The following is a 6,000-nucleotide window of genomic DNA, read 5'->3' on the forward strand; positions in this document are numbered from 1 at the left end:
AATGGAAGTGAGAGGTATGGGGTGCAGTTACGGGTGGTGATGGAGCACAGTTGGTTAGAAGATGAGGACACTGACTTGGAGAAGAGGTCAAGGCTTGGAGGGGACAGGCAGTCTGCGGCGGTTCATCCACAAGAACATTAGACCACCAGGAATTCGGGCAGCGATGGGCAGGGTCGAAGCCACAGTGAGAGCTGCTGCTGGGTGGTTGGTGGCCCATGACAGGTGCTCCAGCTGTGACGCTCAAGGAGAGGAGGGAATTGGGGTCTGCAGGCCTCAGCCAGGAGCACAGGAGTGTTTGGGAGATAGAGAAAGCATTCCCCAGAGAGGGCTGTGGGGAGGGACAGCATGAAAGGAGGGCCCTCAGCAGGGAGGATGCAGGGTCGCTGGGGACGGTTTTAGGATGGGGGGGGTCTGTATTCCAAAATGGTTCTGGTAGGGTTGTGGGGGAGGCATGGGGACAAAGGCATGAGGAGTGGCCCAGAAAAGCCCGAGGGCAGACTTGGTACCTGCTGGGGCAGGAGCTTTGGAGGAGCCACAAGAGCAAGGTTGCTGCACAACACAACTGTAAATGTGTGTCTGAAAAACAGAAGCAGAGGCCTGGCGCAGTGGCTCAACCTGTAATCCCAGCACTTTGGGAGGCCGAGGCGGGCGGATCACCTGAGGTCAGGGGTTCGAGACCAGCCTGGCCAACATGAAGAAACCCCCATCTCTACTAAAAATACAAAAAAATTAGCCAGGTGTGGTGGCAAGTGCCTGTAATCCCAGCTACTTGGAAGGCTGAGGCAGGAGAATCGTTTGAACCCGAGTGGCGGAGGTTGTGGTGAGCTGAGACTGCACCACTGCACTTCAACCTGGGCAACAGAGCGAGATTCCACCTCAGCAACAACAGCAAATATATATGCACAAAAATTAGCCAGGTGTAGCTGGGTGTGGTGGCTCACGCCTGCAATCCCAGCACGTTGGGAGGCCAAGGCGGGTGGATCACGAGGTCAGGAGTTCCAGACCAGCCTGGCTAACACGGTGAAACCCTCCCTGTCTCTACTAAAAATACGAAAATTAGCCGGGCGTGGTGGCGGGTGCCTGTAATCCCAGCTACTTGGGAGGCTGAGGCAGAGAATTCCTTGAAATCAGGAGGCGGAGGTTGCAGTGAGCCGAGATTGCACCACTGCACTCCAGCCTGGGCGACAGAGCGGGACTCCGTCTCAAGTAAAAAAACAAAAACCCACCCGTCCCATTTTTCTCTTGATAAACACATGAGCAGGGGTGGGGGTGCAGCTAAGGAGGTGCAGAGCTGGGTCTCAGGGACCTGCTCGGGCCCAGCCCAGCTTGAGCTGGGGGTGCCTGGAGACAGGATTGAACCCCGCCTCCTTCTTGCTTTCAGCAGGGCAACCCCTCAGTCTCCTGTGTCCTGCTGGCTGCGTAGCAGAGAGGCCAGCAACTCTGAAATGGCCCAAATCCCACCCCCTTCCAAGGGGTCCCACTGCCTGACCTGCTCAGACCTTCGGCTTCAGGCAGGGGTCGCTTAATTTCTCTAAACTGGAGATACAATTTTCATAGTGTAAAATACCTTAAACGTAGAATTCCATCAGTTTTAAACACATATTCTCTTGTAACCCATCACCTACAGAGACGCAGGATACTTGCATGCCCTACAGGATGGTCCGTTGGGGCAGGTGTAAAGTTGTAAAGGAGACATGGAGGAGAAGCTGGGGGAACCTGAGAGTGAGGCCTGGGAGGAGGCAGAGAAGGGGGACGTGGGGAGGGAAGAGGCAGGGGAGGAGAGGCAGAGGTGGAGGAGGCAACTCTGGAGGAGGGGGAGGACAGGGCTTCCACCAGAGGGCAGCCCGGCCACCTAGGCACTGCAAGCACTCCTAGCAGCTGGGCTCACTTCTTTCCTAGCAGGGTGATATGGGGAGGGCTCTGGAAGTGGCCGGGGGGCACTGACCTGCCTGAACGGTGGAGGCCCAGTGTCGACGGCCCGGCAACCTCCTAATTCTTGATGCAGCATAAGCCTCCCCACCTTCACCTTCCTGGACCTCCCCATGCTGTGGCTTCCTGCTGTCCCAGCTGCTGGGAGTCTTGTCACCAGCAGCCTTGAGGGATGGTCGCAGCTGCAGAGCCCCTTGACCAGGGCCACACCCTCCTAGGGGTGGCCACACCTGGTGAGTGATGGAGACAGGACTGCAAAGGCCCTGGCATTCCTGCCTGAGGCAGGACAACTTCGATGGGCCATCTTGGCTCAGGCCTTTTGGGGACCAGCAGGGGCCGTAGCTCCTGGGTGGCCATCACTCCTCCCTCGGCCTCATCTGACCTCCTCGCCCTCCCTCCACAGCTGTCCATCCCTAAGGCAGTCCTGTAAATATCCTCAAGCCCCAAACTCAGGCTCAGAGTTCTGTCCTGGAGCTTCATTCTGCTCCCTCCAACGGAATGTGACCTTTCCAGCCACGTTCACATTCCTGTCCCCAATTCCACCCCCAGCCCCCATGCTCCCTTATCCCAGGTTCCCTGAAAGCGTTTGGGCCTGGCTGTCCTCTCCACTCTCTCCTGTTGGCTGAAAAGTCCCAGGGGACAGTGCACATAGACTAGCTTCTGCAGCAACCGTTTCTGCTCCTCACCCTGGCCCAGCCCTCCTGGGCTGCTTCCCATGCCTATTCACCCTGCAGGGGGGCCCAAGTCTCCTTCCAGGAATCCCATCGTCTCCGTGCCCTCCCCACCCTCAGCTCCTCTGCCCTGCTGCTCTCACTCCAATACCTCAAACTCAACAGAGCCATCAGCCCCAACACGTCTCTCTGCCTGCGGCGGCTGCTCTCATGGAGCCTCAGGAATTGTTCCTCTGGGCATAGCTCTTGCGGTGCCCCCTCCGATACTGACCTGGGTCTGGCCGTGGGCATCAGCAAGGTTGGTGCAAGCCAAGGCTGTGACCACGCACATCGTGGTTGACTCCAGAGCTCTCGTTCGCTTTGGGATGCCTGCAGCTACAGCGGGGAGGAGCTCAGACCGGGCTGTTGAGGACAGGCCATGCAGAGTGTTCCTGTGCCGCAGATGGTCCAGCCTCAGCAGACCTCCTGGCCAAATGCAGTCACACAAGTAACCCCAGGTACAATGCTTGGGATAGAACTGCCTCACAGAGCCAGTCAGCCTGCACGATAGGATAAATAATAACTTGCTACTGGCTGGGCGCAATGGCTCACACCTGTAATCCCAGCACTGTGGGAGGCCAAGGCAGGCAGATCACCTAAGGTCAGACATTCAAGAGCAGCCTGGCCAATATGGTGAAACCCTGTCTCTACTAAAACATACAAAAATTAGGCCGGGTGCAAGTGGCTCAGACCTGTAATCCCAGCACTTTGGGAGGCCGAGGCAGGCAGATGACCTGAGGTTAGGAGCCTGAGACCAGCCTGACCAACATGGAGAAACCCCATCTCTACTAAAAATGCAAATTTAGCTGGGCGTGGTGGTGCATGCCTGTAATCCCAGCTATTCGGGAGGCAGAGGCAGAAAAATCACTTGAACCTGAGGGGTGGAGGTTGCAGCGAGCCGAGATGGCCACTGCACTCCAGCCTTGGCAACAAGAGCGAAACTCCATCCAAAAAACAAAAAAAAAATTAGCCGGGCACGGTGGCTCACACCTGTAATCCCAGAACTTTGGGAGGCTGAGGAAGGTGGATCACCTGAGGTCAGGAGTTCGAGACCAGCCTGGCCAATATAGTAAAATCCCATCTCTACTCAAAATACAAAAAAATTAGCTGGGCATGGTGGTGGGCACCTGTAGTCCCAGCTACTCAGGAGGCTGAGGCAGGAGAATCACTTGAGCCTGGGAGGCAGAGGTTGCAGTGAACGGAGGAGATTGTGCCATTGCATTCTAGCCTGGGCAACAAGAGCAAAACTCTGTCTCAAAAACAAAACAAAACAAAAATTAGTGGGGCATGGTGGCACATGCCTGTAATCACAGCTACTTGGGAGGCTGAGGCAGGAGAATCACTTGAACCAGGAAGGCGGAGGTTGCAGGGAGCTGAGATCGCACCACTGTGCTCCAGCCTGGGTGACAAAGCAAGACTCCGTCTCAAAAAGAAAAAAAACAAAGTTGCTACTAGCATCTACATTTTACACAGCAAATAGGTGACTAAAACAGAAGTTGGCAGTTGCTGGACCAAATACCTAAAATCAGTGGCATTGGCTCCAGGACTGGGTGGCATGGCAAGCAGAGGCCTGAGGAGACTGTCAAGTGATGGGGGGAGTGAAGGAGCCCACGAGGAGGATGGAGGAAAATGAGCTGTGTCAGCAGGACGCCCAGAGAGGCGTTGCCACAGCAACCTGGAGACGCAGCTGCACCTGACGCTGGGCTCTGGGCCACGAGATGCAGGCAAAATGTGGAGGTGCCCGGTATGGGATGAAATGCCCCACCACCAAGTAAGTATGTGTTGAAGCCCCAATCCACAGTGTCTCAGAATATGACAATATTGGGAAATAGGCCCATTGCACGCAGATTTAATTAGTTCAAGTGATGGTGGAGTAGGGTGGCCTTTTTTTTTTTTTTTTAAAGACAGGGTTGGCCGGGCGAGGTGGCTCACGCCTGTAATCCCAGTACTTTGGGAGGCCAAGGTGGGCAGATCACCTGAGGTCAGGAGTTCTAGACCAGCCTGGTCAACATAGTGAAACATAGTGAAACCTTGTTTCTACAATATAAAAAATTAATATAAAATATAAAAAATATATATAAAATTAGCCAGTCATGGTGGCTCATGCCTGTACTGCAATCCCAGCTACTCAGGAGGCTGAGGCAGGAGAATTACATGAACTCAGGAGGGGGAAGTTGCAGTGAGCCAAGATCACACCATTGCACTCCAGCCTGGGCAACAAGAAAGAAACTCCATCTCAAAAACAAACACACACACACACACACACAACACACACAGGGTCTCATTCTGTTCTCCAGGCGGGAGTGCAGTGGTACAATCACAGCTCACTGCAGCCTCGACCTCCTGGGCTCAAGTGGTCCTGCACCCCAGCCACAGGTGTATCTCACTGTACCCAGCTAATATTTTAAAAATTGGCTGGGCGTGGTGGCTCATGCCTGTAATCCCAGCACTTTGGGAGGCCAAGGCAGGCAGATCACTTGAGGTCAGGAGTTCAAGACCAGCCTGGCCAACATGGTGAAACTCTGTCACTACTAAAAAAATAAAAATTAAAAAAAAAAATTAGCCTAGCCTGGTAATACATGCCTGTAATTTCAGCTACTGGGGAGGCTGAGGCAGGAGAAAAAAAAAAATCACTTGAACCCAAGAGGCGGAGATTGCAGTGAGCAGAGATCGCACCCAGTGCACTCCAGCCTGGGCGACAGATCTAGATTCCATCTCAAAAAAAAATTTTTGTTGCTTTTCTTTTTGTATAGACGAGGTATCCCTATGTTGCCCAGGCTTGAACTCCTGGGCTCAAAGGAGCCTCTTGCCTTGGCCTCTCGAAGTGCTGGGATTACCATTGTGAGTCACTGAGCCCAGCCTGTCTTCCATACCTATGGTTCCTTTGTCACAATTAAGACACCAACATTGGCCGGGCGCGGTGGCTCAAGCCTGTAATCCCAGCACTTTGGGAGGCCGAGACGGGCGGATCACGAGGTCAGGAGATCGAGACCATCCTGGCTAACACGGTGAAACCCCGTCTCTAATAAAAATACAAAAAACTAGCCGGGCGAAGTGGCGGGCGCCTGTAGTCCCAGCTACTCCGGAGGCTGAGGCAGGAGAATGGCGTAAACCCGGGAGGCGGAGCTTGCAGTGAGCTGAGATCTGGCCACTGCACTCCAGTCCCGGGGACAGAGCAAGACTCCGCCTCAAACAAACAAACAAAAAAAACTACATAGGTAAGGGGATCCTAAACAACTTGCTCCTGAATGACTTTTGGGTAAACAATGAAATTAAAGCAGGAATAAAAACATTTTTGAAATTAATGAAAATAGAGACACAACATACCAAAACCTCTGGGATACAGCAAAAGCAGTGCTAA

Source organism: Piliocolobus tephrosceles, chromosome 7, assembly GCF_002776525.5.
Source record: "Piliocolobus tephrosceles isolate RC106 chromosome 7, ASM277652v3, whole genome shotgun sequence".
NCBI classification, from domain to species: domain Eukaryota; kingdom Metazoa; phylum Chordata; class Mammalia; order Primates; family Cercopithecidae; genus Piliocolobus; species Piliocolobus tephrosceles.